A 12,971-nucleotide genomic window follows, 5' to 3' on the forward strand; every position below is an offset into this window, starting at 1 on the left:
AAACTCTCTGGAGATCTGCCTACACTGCTGGTCCTGAGGGCATACACACTGCAGAATTTGCTCGACATCGTTCCATCGATTATGGAGATTTTTAGTCCGTTTATAAAATCAAATAAAAGGATATGAAGTGCTTGGGAATGATAACCGTGGGACCATACACACAATTTCGGACCAAATGGTTGTTTATCGTGTGATTTGTATGATAATCGTGTGAAAAACCTGTACTGTGTTCCCTGCCTTACTGAGCACTAATTCACTTTCAGACATGGTTGAAACATCTCATTTACACGCACTTAATGTTTTAGACTTGATTGTTTAATTACATACATAAGCTATATATGAGCAGATGGTAGCAACGGACAATGAAATTGGTGTAAATCCAGCACAAAAAACAAACCTTGGCAAAACCATGTTGCATGCTGGGGAGGGCAAATTTAATATAGGTGGACAAATTTAGAGTTAAGACAGGAGTCCCTCCCAACTCAACTCTAAATTGCAGGACTAAGCTGTCCAGTATTTGTGTGCTACATGTAAAAGCAAAATGACACTTTCTAGTTCAATCAAATCCTAACTCTAAATTAGTCCGAAAGTGCTTAAAGTTACACTGTTTGATACAGCTTGCATTTAGCTACAAAAGATAGCAATAATATATTAATTTAGAACAATAATATCAAAATGATTATTGCTCTGATCTATATTATTTATATGCATTTATAAACTAAATAACTAAATGTAACTAAATTGCTAAATTAGCTTTTGCAATGCCCTTAACATTATACAGTATAAGTATACCTAAACAGTATACTTGTCTCAAACAATTGTATGGCTTTCCACTACCAAATGAGATGCTAAACTTGTACATACTTTCTCTGCCTGGACCTTCCAGTCTTAAGACAAATAAAAAGTACAGAGTACAATTCTGAAGAGCCCGCCCTTAAGTAAAATGGCCGAACAACATCCCTGCCAGACAATTTCTGCTTGTTGAAGGAATAACAGTTCTGTGAAATGAAAACAGCTCTTTTCCGATCCAAGCAAAAAAGGTGTTGACATTGCAGGAGAAGCTGAATTTCAGTCCTGGAGTCGACAGGAGATGCCTTAAGGTCGGTCTTTTAAAACTGTACAAACTTTCAAACCGAACAAATTTTGGAGAAGGAAAACATTACCGTTATGCTGTTAACTATTCCTATTATAGTACTTTGTATTTAATGTATTTTTACATTTCTAGTACCTTACGTGTACAGAAACATGCCTTTATGGCTATGGCTCCATATTAATGTTGCCACTGCACTCACTGCAGTCCAAGTTGTTTTAAAGACATTTTCATGTGCAAAAGATCATTGATGCAAATCTATTTTGTTTTGGAAAAAAAAAAACCTGAAAAATAATTGCTGCATCTGAGGGTATTGATGTATCAAAACCACATTTCATGTTTGCTGTGTTTGTGACAGATTGCAATCTGAAGGCTGTCAGAGACGTATGAGTGGATTTGGGAAATTCATGTGTTCTGATGCCTGACTCATAACAAATACAGTGTATGAATCATAACTCAACTCTCAGCAACGATGCAAAATTTGTCCTGGGTTAAATCTGACATCAACATCACACATCTGAGCATTACTCATTGCTTACGAGCGATATATCTCTGATTAACACAGTACAGCGTTGAAACTGTCACTGTGAATTAACGTTTGTTATTCAGCGCTATACAGAAAATTGACCTCTACGTTATTTGTTCCAGAAATATTTTCTTGTTTAAAACATTTTGGGGTATATTCAATTGTTTCGTTTCCCCGCGGCGTTAAAACTATTACCGGTATTACGGTAATAGTATGGTGGATTTCAGCTCGTTGCCCCTTATATTCAATTGTTGGCGTTATAGCCAAAAATCTTGGCTACGGTAATAGTGCGCGTAAATACCGTTATTGCGGTAGTTTTCTCGCTGGATTTCAGCTCGCGGCTCAGGGAGCAGCGAGCTGAAATCTGACTAGGAATTACCGTAATAACGGTAATACTTTTTCTGCGGCGGAAAAAGTTAACAATTGAATATGCACTTTTGGATCGTATTTAGAAAGCGCACCGGAAAGTATCTTGGTTTGAGACCGACGCACCTCTATGGCCATCGCACATTAAGGTCCATCCCTCAGAAACAGCTAACACAAACTGAAATGGCGCCTGGAATAACTTTGCGGTTTATGCAACCGTCACATAAACGTCCAACCTTCTAACCCTTTATTAACACCCCTTTCAATTAAATAAACTTTTAAATTTCCAATTGTGCGTTTGAAGCTTTCCGTTATGTTGCTCAGATTGTACCTGGAAATGTGATTATCTGCTAAAGTGCAAACTTCTGTCTCCGCTCCATAAACCCCTGCGCCTCACTGGCAATCTAAGTGCACTTTGAATTAATTAACAGCTTTTTCATGCTTCACACTTTGTAAATGTGGCCTTTGACACATATTAAAACATACTTACCTACTTTTCCGAAGTTCTTTCCAGGAGATGGGCGTGATTGGAGGGCGGGAGGGGGCAAGACGCGGCCAATCGTGACATGTTGACCCCGCCCCCGCAACGGAAATGCCGTTTTGTCGTGGGGGCTGGGCCAAAATGACGCAATTCACCGCCAATCGTGTCATTTTGGGAAGACAGTAGCAGGATGCGGGAGATTTGCCAGCTCTCCCGGGAGTCCGTGAGACCGACCCGAATTTCGGGAGTCTCCCAGACATTCCAGGAGAGTTGGCAAGTATGTATATACTGGCTTTTATTTGCTCCTAAGGAAGAAGCGTTTCTATACTCTATTTGCACCAGAGAAAAACATGGTTTCCCTGTGTAACTCAGAGGATCTTTATTTTAATAAAAAAGTTGTTGAGAAGGTTATTTGAAGAATGTTTAGCAAATCTTGCTGTTTCAAAGCAGTTTTTATTCATTTATTATTATTACGTCAGGCACAGGTAAGTATGATCTCCTTGGATGTGTTTCAGAGACTTGAGTAGATAGATTCGTTCATATTAATGTGTGGCTTTAGCTAGGCACTGGCATCAGGAGCCCTGTTCAAGTTTAAAGCGTAGTGCCAGGGTAAGTTTAAAATGGAATTTTAGTGTTTTATAGGAGTATTTGATATACATTTAATATTTCACGGCCCCAACTCCACTTTAACTATAATACACAGATATAAAGATAAATGAATTCTGAACACGTTGGCTGTGATTGGCTACAAATTGTTCTGGCTTTCCCCACTTCATATCCCGCTTGTCTGTGTATGCCCAGATTGGAAGAACGTGCGTAATAGGGGGTCAGACACCAGGTAAACACACCTTGAAATGTTTCAAAATGATGTAGTAATGGTAATAACGTGCAGCAGCTACCATAGTAACGTAATAACGTGCAGCAGCTACTGTAGTAACGGTAATGATGCGCAGCAGCTACCGTAGTAACGGTAATGACGTGCAGCAGCTATTGTAGTAATGGTAATAACGTGCAGCAGCTATTGTAGTAATGCTAATAACGTGCAGCAGCTACCATAGTAACGGTAATGACACGCAGCAGCTACCGTAGTAACGGTAATGATGCGCAGCAGCTACCGTAGTAACGGTAATGACGTGCAGCAGCTATTGTAGTAATGGTAATAACGTGCAGCAGCTATTGTAGTAATGCTAATAACGTGCAGCAGTTACCATAGTAACGGTAATGATGCGCAGCAGCTACCGTAGTAACGGTAATGATGCGCAGCAGCTACCGTAGTAACGGTAATGACGTGCAGCAGCTATTGTAGTAATGGTAATGACGCGCAGCAGCTACCATAGTAACGGTAATGATGCGCAGCAGCTACCGTAGTAACGGTAATAACGTGCAGCAGCTACCGTAGTAACGGTAATGACGTGCAGCAGCTATTGTAGTAACGGTAATAACGCGTAGCAGCTACCGTAGAAACGTAATAACGCGCAGCAGCTATTGTAGTAACGGTAATAACGCGCAGCAGCTATTGTAGTAACGGTAATAACGTGCAGCAGCTACTGTAGTAACGTAATAACGCGTAGCAGCTACCGTAGAAACGGTAATGACGCGCAGCAGCTACCATAGTAACAGTAATGACGCGCAGCAGCTACCGTAGTAACGGTAATGACGTGCAGCAGCTATTGTAGTAACGGTAATAACGCGTAGCAGCTACCGTAGAAACGTAATAACGCGCAGCAGCTATTGTAGTAACGGTAATAACGCGCAGCAGCTATTGTAGTAACGGTAATAACGTGCAGCAGCTACTGTAATAACATAATAACGCGTAGCAGCTACCGTAGTAACGGTAATGATGCGCAGCAGCTACCGTAGTAACGGTAATGACGCGCAGCAGCTACCGTAGTAACATTAATTATGCGCAGCTCACGTTGTTCTTTAGAATTGAATCCCCCCCCTAAGAATGTGAAGTTAGTAGAAATTGATAACAATAAAGTTGCGTTTCCTGTTATTGTGTGATTGAGAGGTAGGAAAGTTCAGATCACAAGAGATTACATCTATCATTGTCATGTAAAGTCATATCTGTACATAGTTACATAATGTTTTAGGTTTTCATGAAAAATTACATCATCGAGATCAACCCTTCATTCTTAAATCCCGAACCATTTCATAGTATGGCAAAATAAATCTATCTATCTATCTATCTATCTATCTATCTATCTATCTATCTATCTATCTATCTGTCACGAACAAGGTAGTTGGAAGGCCTTACCTGCTGGTACCTGCGCTGCTACGCAAGGAGGCGCGGAGTCTAACCACGCCCCAGGTCTTCACCAGGGAACCCCGCAAGGAGTTTTGGACTTAGCCGCTGAGACGTGTCGGTCGCAGCCTTCCCAGGTAGCTACCAGAGAGGTTTGATGAACAATCGTAGTCTACAATCCGGGGTCAAAACCGTGCGGGCAACGAGATACAGAAGAGTCAGGCAGGAGAATAGTCAGGGAGCCAGGGGTCAGAGCCGGGAGATCAAAACAGGAACCAGGGAGAATCCGAGCGTGGTCAGGCAGGCAGGGGTCAGAATCCGGAGATGCAAGCAGGATGAATATATATTGTATAAATATAACAAAGGAGCCAAGAGACAGGCTAGCTGACTAGATACTCTGGCACCCTAGTGGTGACAGAGTCTGGCTTAAATAGTGGCTACCGCCAATCATTGGTGGGAGTGGAGGTCAGCGGTCAGCTGGTCTGACCGCCGACAGGAAGCGACATTGCCTAGCAACGGAGACGCGATGTTCGGGCGCATGCGTCCGAACATCCGGTCTGCCGGGCGGAAGTGACGTCCCGTTGCTAGGCAACGGGACGTGCACAGAGAAGGCGTCCGTCCCGGCACCAGGTAGGAGTGCGGGGCGGCGCCTGACACTATCTATCTATCTGAAATCTATCTATCTATCTATCTATCTATCTATTTATCTATCTATCTATATATCTATCTATCTCATATCTATCTATCTATCTATCTATATATCTATCTATCTATCTATCTATCTCATATCTATCTATCTATCTATCTATCTATCTCATATCTATCTATGTATCTATCTATCTATCTATCTATCTATCTATCTATCTCATATCTATCTATCTATATATCTATCTATACATCTATCTTTCTACTTCATATCTATCTATCTATCTATCTATCTATCTCATATCTATCTATCTATCTATCTATCTATCTATATATCTATCTTTCTACTTCATATCTATCTATCTCAAATCTAGCTATCTCATATCTATCTATCTATCTATCTATCTATCTATCTATCTATCTATATCTATCTATCTATCTATAATTTAGCCTTCAGTTGGACAGTTGGATGGGGGGTAGGATCTTTCGGACTCCATCCTTCGAATCAGAAAACACACTGGATCAACATTATAACAGGAATGTATTATCAATGTATTTTCATAAAGGAGCATTATTTAATTTAGTATGGAGGTGACACCACCATGTAGTTTAGCAAAACCGGTCTTTAAATAAATCTCTTCAAATCTGTTCATTATCGTAATTAAAATATTTTTGTCTTCTCTTTGTTTACAAAGGAAAAAGCTGATGTTGACAGCTTGTATAATAATGCTACTGACGCCAAATATTCTTCTGAGGCTGACACAAGTCTCGGTCCAAAATATATTTGAAAACACCCTTTGGACCTGATTCATTAAGGCAAGGAAGACAAAGAAATTACTAAGTTTTCTCCTGGACAAAACCATGTTACAATGCAAGGGGTGCAATTAGTTTATTATTTTGCCCATAAGATAAATACTGGCTGTTTTTTTCATGTAGCACAAAAATACTTGATAGCTTAATTTGTACACTGACATTTAAAGTTGATCTAGGACATGCCCTACCGGATTGAGGTCTCTCTCTGGTAACTTTAGATTAGTAAGTTTAACATTTAACATTTGTAGTTAAAATGCATTCAAGAATAAGTTCTTGTAAGTAATATTATAAGAAACAGCCAGCATGGATTTATGAAAGACTGATCTGTTCAAAACAAAGCTAAAAAATAGGAAATACGAATTTCACTTAGACCTTAAGTTTAATACTATCAGGTAAATCTATGCTGGAGATGGATCTAGATATAGCTGTAGATCATAGAATTAGAAATGACTTGCCGTGCCAATCTGCTGCATCCAGAGCCAGCAGTATATTGTTATGGTTGGATTCAAGGAGAATAGTATAATGTTGCTTTGTTTAAAAGGTTCATATGTGTCTTTGGCTCATTGCTGCAGTTTAATTTTGGGCACTGATTCTCAAAAAGGATGTACCAGAACTGGAGGCATAGTTAAGGGGGAGTATGTTCACTATCTAACATATGAATATGTTAAAGGTCCATATGTTATTTTCTGTGACAATCTCTTCAGTTTAATTAAGCCACCCTGTAAGAAAATATGTTTAATTTCCATCTATGAAAAGGGTTCTTTACTGTTAGAGCTGAGAACCGGCATTAACAGGAATGGTAGTAAAGTTGATGAAACGTTGGAACACTTTCTTAACAAAACATATTATTTTAGATATTCTAGTTTGATAGGATTGGGTCAGAAAGGAATATTACCCACCTTACAAACTGGACTATGCTTTATAGGTTTTTTGGTTTTCGGAGAATGAAAGGTTGAGCTTGATGTCTTTATTCCACCTTAACAACTATTGAACTATTATTATTATTTATTATTTATTAATTTTTATTTATAGGGCGCCACTAGGTGTCCGTAGCGCCGTACAGGGACAAACAATGTTACAATACAATGGGAGACAGTACAGTACAGTAAACAATAAGCACAGTAACTCGGTGAGCTCAAAGCACAGCTAGAGGGGCGAGGGGAAGGTCCTGCGTATGGCTGAGCCCGAGAGGGAGGGCCCGGATGACAGGGAAACCCCCAGAGGGGAGAGGAAGGTGTGAGGGGGGACGGGGGGGGGGGGAAGAGGGTCCTCGAGGAGGAGGGCTAGGTAGCTGGAGAGCCGAGTTAAGAGTGGTGAGGACAGGAGGAGAGATGACCCTGCTCAGAGGAGCGTGCAATCTAAGGGGTGGGGTAGACAGACAGAGAGACACGGGGGAGAGAGGGAGACATAAGGAAAAGGGAATGAAGGGGAAGAGGTAGAAGGTAAGTTAGGAAATTAAGTGGGAGACTGGAAGGCTTTTAGAAAAAGGTGGGTTTTTAGAGCCCGTTTGAAACTGGACAGATCAGGGGAAGTTCTGATAGAGGGAGGGAGCTTGTTCCAGTGGAGGGGGGCAGCGTGGGCGAAGTCTTGGATACGCGCATGGGAGGAGGTGATCAGGGGGGAAGAGAGGCGATGATCATTGGCAGATCGGAGAGGGCGGGATGAGGCTTAGGGGACAATGTCACTATATTTGTTACATTTTTATGTGTGCAATGTTTTCTATCACATAGAGGTGGTGCACCCTGGCTAGAAAAAAAGGTAAACTTATTTAAATAAAGCTAATGTTTCATCACGTGAAGGGGTTAAATCTGCGTTACCGGCTATGAATGATTTGGTCCTTCCCTGCTCAGTGCCTCAGGGGTACTCTGTCAACTTTTCCCTAGTGGCAGGCAAACCGGGGCGGTGTGACACTGCGAAAGTGGGGTGTGAAGGGGATTTATTAATATTTTTTCCCCAGCATTCCCCTCTTTATCTTGTGTAACAGCTCTCTTCAAGTGATCATGTCTGCGTGATTGACCTTCCTCTCCTCGTTACATAGTATAGAAATGCTCCTGTCAGGGTCTGCCTGCAGCTTTCTACATTGCATGCTGCTTGCATTGGCAGCTCTTGAACTTGTTACATTAATGTTTATCTGGCAGTACCTCTATTCACCAGAGGTGCTGCTATTGTGCCTTTTCGCCTTTGTTATTACTAGGGGTTAACTTGTTGCACCTATTATCTCCTGCACCTGGGTGTTCCCTATTTATACCTGTCTCTCTGCCTCTCCTGTGCTGGTGATTGTTGTTTCTTTGCTGCTTCTGTGCTCTCAGTCTCCACATCCTGCTGCTACACAACTGCTCAAGATATCTCTCTACCTTCCATTTTACCTGTATATGCAGTATTCACTGTGCAGTTTCAGCTATATTGGGATTGTACCATTTACCTGTATTTGCTGAGCAATAAACACCTTAATACTTCTTCACACCCCGGGCTCCATTGCTGTGATTTACTTTAAAGCGTGACAGCTCCTCACAGTGTCTGTAAGAGGTGCTCAGTGATCATGTCTGTGTGAATACCATTCCTCTCTTTGTTGGCTGACTATAGAAGTGCTCCTCACAGTGTCTGTAGGAGGAGGCAGTCAATAATCTTGTCTGTGTGACTGACATTCCTGTCCTGGGGCCTGATTCATTAAGGATCTCAAATGAAGAGGATACTCATTTCAGTCTCCTGGACAAAACCATGTTACAATGGAAGGGGTGCAAATAAGTGTTCTGTTTTACACATAAGTTAAATACTGCCTGTTTTTTCATGTAACACACAAATACTTGATAGCTTATTTGTGCACTGAAATTTAAAGTATTTAACTTATGTGCAAAACAGAACACTTATTTGCACCCCTTACATTGTAACATGGTTTTGTCCAGGAGACTGAAATGAGTATCCTCTTCATTTGAGATCCTTAATGAATCAGGCCCCTTGTTACCCTGTGTATTATTATTATCATTGTATATGTGTATGGACAACAGATTCCATAGCACCTAACATAGTAGTACAAATATGACATACATGAAAACAAGGAACATAACAAAAAGTACATGGGTACAGAGCGGAACAAAAAATGCATGGATGCAATTAACAGAACAAATCGCATGGCATACAGAAACAATTCAGCATAAGTCATGACGAGGACAAACAAGGGAGACAGACAGGAGACATTGGGTAGAGGACCCTACCCATGAGAGCTTACATTCTAGAGGGAGGGGGTAGTGACAAACAATAGGAACTAAAGGGATATTAACATTAGTGGTCCAGGTAGATTGGTAAAAGGGGAACACTAGACAAAAGGTAGCAGTCCGCTCGGCAGTGACAATGTGCTGCCCGGCTGCTCTGATTGTGTTTTAAGCACACTGTCACTGCCGAGCAGACCTGCACATATTGTGCAGCCGCCGGCAGCAAGCCCCTGCTAGGGGGGGGTGATCGCCCCCCCCCCCCCCTAGATCCGCCACTGCCCTTGCATTGTAACATGGTTTTGTCCAGGAGTCTGAAATAAGAAGTTTCTCGAGTTAAGATCCTTAATGAATCAGGCCCATTATTTGCAAATGGTTCATTAAATCAGAACCCATTATAGAAGTGCTCCTCACAGTGACCGCAGGATGAAGACCTCAGTGATCATGTCTGTGTGATTGAAATTCCTCTCCGCACTACCGTCTATTGAAGTGCTCTTCGCAGTGACTGGAGGAGGAGGTGCTTGGTGATTGTGTATGTATGTATGATATTCCCACCAAGCAGCGGCAAATCTTTTGTTTTTATTTTTATCAGTGGAATTTGGAGTTTTGACATTAGAATATAGATCCCATATGTGTGTAGTAAAAATGTGGAAACTATTTCACTTTAATAAATTGCAAAGTTCACAGAATAAAATAGTTATGAATATAGTCATCATAGTTCTCCTTTAAAGATCAACCCCTATTATATCTGCATCTGTTTTCTATATACACACTCTAGTACAGTGTATACGGCACTTACCTGTCATACTGTTATCAAGCTCCTTCTATTAACTGGGGTGAGGTTGTTTTTTTGCAAAATAAACACCTAAAAAAACATACAATGTTGAGTTTTTCTTTAATCTTTATTTAGCAGAATTGAGCAGGTTGGGAAAACTAAAAGAGTTTTGAATGTTTATCCCAGATTCTAGGAAACGTATCCAAAGCCTTAAACATTTCAGCAGGCACCCTGCTCTTTCATCTTTTTTTAGTAAGCCCTGCAGGGAGTTCCCTCCGGTGGTCACTAGTAAATTGCTTTGGTGTCTGGAAGCCAAGACCCAAAAGACAGAGTTATTACTACAGTTTGTAAGTAAAAGAATTGTCCAACTCTCTGTATAAAGCATTGTTCTGTATCTGTCTGCTTCAAAGAAGCTTAATTTATATATTTTTGTTAATATCACCTCTGTTACTGAGTGATGATTTTATTGACTGTCATAATGAAACTCATTTTGTCAGCAAAACTTTTTTTTATAACAAAACTGTCCCGATGCCCCTCACTCTCATAATTAATATAAGTCACAAAGAGACTAAATAATGCTGTAATTTAAGAGAAAAACAATTATTTAATGAAACAAGACATTTCCTTACACCAAGATATACAAAAGCCTTTCTAAACAAAGGCGGCTTATTGTATCAGATGTATACATCAGAAATAAGGCATTTCCTCTAGAAAGGTTAAAACAGACAAAATGAATTTTCTCCCCCTGGTCTCAGAAATGAAAGATTTCCCATACCAATATATACACAGGGGCATATTCAATTGACGGTGGGATCGCTGAAAATCCCACGCTCAAAAAATATTACCGTTAATACGGTAATCCTGCGCGTAAAAAACGTTAATACGGTAATTTACTCGCTGAAATTCAGCGAGATATTACCGTATTAACGGTAATATTTTTCGAGCGCGGGATTTTCAGCGATCCCGCCGTCAATTGAATATGCCCCTGTATAAATTTTGGTATGGGAAATCTTTCATTTCTGAGACCAGGGGGAGAAAATTCATTTTGTCTGTTTTAACCCTTCTAGAGGAAATGCCTTATTTCTGATGTATACATCTGATATAATAAGCCTTTGTTTAGAAAGGCTTTTGTATATCTTGGTGTAAGGAAATGTCTTGTTTGGGGTTTGCAACTTTCTTGGGGAATTCTTTTCTGTGGAGGAAATGTGTATTCTCCAACTGTTGGAAGTAAGGACGCATGCTAATTAGACCTTTTGATGTGTGAGGGTCATAGGAAGATGCAATTAGACTTTGTGTCAGGTGTCCACTGTGTCCAAATTAAGATGCAAGATATCACAGCAAGGTTTCAAGATATCACAGATAAGCGTAAATATTGTTAGCTTTGCAATGCATGTAAATCTATGTTTTGGTAAATAGTTTACATGCTAATTCTAAAAATAGCCTCTAAGGCTGTGTCGAAAATAGTATAAAAAGGCAGTCCTTGTAAACTGAAATGTATCATTCTGATGTTCCATCTGACCTGATCACCTGGTACCTTCAACCAGTGTGAGAGCAAATAAACATCACTTGCTTCAAAGACCTACTTGAAAACAACTTCAATATTGCTGTATTACTGTGACCTAAAAGATTAGAACCTAAATCTAATCCGTCCTGCGACTGTTTCTGAGGTTTGGACCCAGCTCTCCAGTACCACCGCTCTGCCGCTACCCTGCAGCTTTAGCCAGTGTGATAGGCCAAGGGGGATCCATTCACAGCACCCTGATCCATAGTAAGCGGTCAGGTGTACCAGCCCAAGTGTACCAGCACGGGAGTACACTAGCAGCAACAGTTACCCAGAAGGAACGTGGTTCTGGGCGCCATAAAGGAGCCCAGTGGTGGCAGCAGGCTCCTCCTACTTCGGCAGGAGGGACATATTTGGAATAACAAAAGGGGACGGTGGCAAAGTAGGCCCAGCCGGTTCCCAGCAACAACAGACAAGGTGGCATAGGCGGTCCATCCTGTCACAGAAGGGCATGGCTATAAAGTGATGGGAGGTTGGATTGTGGCATTTACACGTTTACACGACGTCTCTTGAGGATTTGAGTAACTGTCATAATGAAACTCCTTTTGTCGGCAAAAAATGTTTTTGTAATGTAACAAAACTATAATAGATTTAGCTGCTTATTTTTGTACACTCAGGACATTATTTATAAATGTCAATTTGGCTCTGATGCAGCACAAAATCAGCTTTGGTCCTTTGAATTTGTGCAGGTGGATGGGAAAAGATGGCTGTAGTGCGGCTGTTCTTTGCATAGTATGTACACAGGTGCGTCACTATGCAAAAGAGATTTGGGCGATGAGGCTATGGAGAGGAGATACACGGGTGGATAGGGTGGCTTTCCGTGCTGTGTGGCAGCATGAAGTAAGTTAGGAGAAAAAAAAAAAAAATGTTACATTTAGTGAAAGTCATAATTATTATGATTATCTATATAGCGCGAATCATTTTTCTAAAGCATTAAGAGGCGGACATTGATGTGACATTTACACAGTGTAGCTCTTGAAATGATTCCAGCTCTCTGCACGCCTAGGCCCACCTCTAGTCTGTGGAGGCATCTTCCAGGAACAGAGAGTAAATTTGCGCCTTAGGGGTATATTTACTAAACTGCGGGTTTTAAAAAGTGGAGGTGTTGCCTATAGCAACCAATCAGATTCTAGTTATCATTTATTTAGAACATTCAACAAAATAACAGTTAGAATCTGATTGGTTGCTATAGGCAACATCTCCACTTTTTCAAACCCGCAGTTTAGTAAACATATCCCTTGATGTGCATTAGGCAGGCCAGCT

The 12,971-nt window shown here is 40.8% G+C and overlaps 1 protein-coding gene across 1 annotated transcript in view; it reads left to right on the plus strand.

Moving 5' to 3' along the window:
- The first annotated feature begins 951 nt into the window (after positions 1–951).
- COLEC10 (collectin subfamily member 10) overlaps positions 952–12,971 on the plus strand; it is a 74,569-nt gene continuing 62,549 nt past the window's right edge. The window contains exon 1 of the mRNA XM_075211409.1: positions 952–1,100. The gene's annotated coding sequence lies outside the window, so the exon portion shown is untranslated. The remainder of the gene's footprint in view (positions 1,101–12,971) is intronic.

This window comes from Mixophyes fleayi, chromosome 5 (genome assembly GCF_038048845.1).
Source record: "Mixophyes fleayi isolate aMixFle1 chromosome 5, aMixFle1.hap1, whole genome shotgun sequence".
In the NCBI taxonomy this organism is placed as follows: Eukaryota; Metazoa; Chordata; class Amphibia; order Anura; family Limnodynastidae; genus Mixophyes; species Mixophyes fleayi.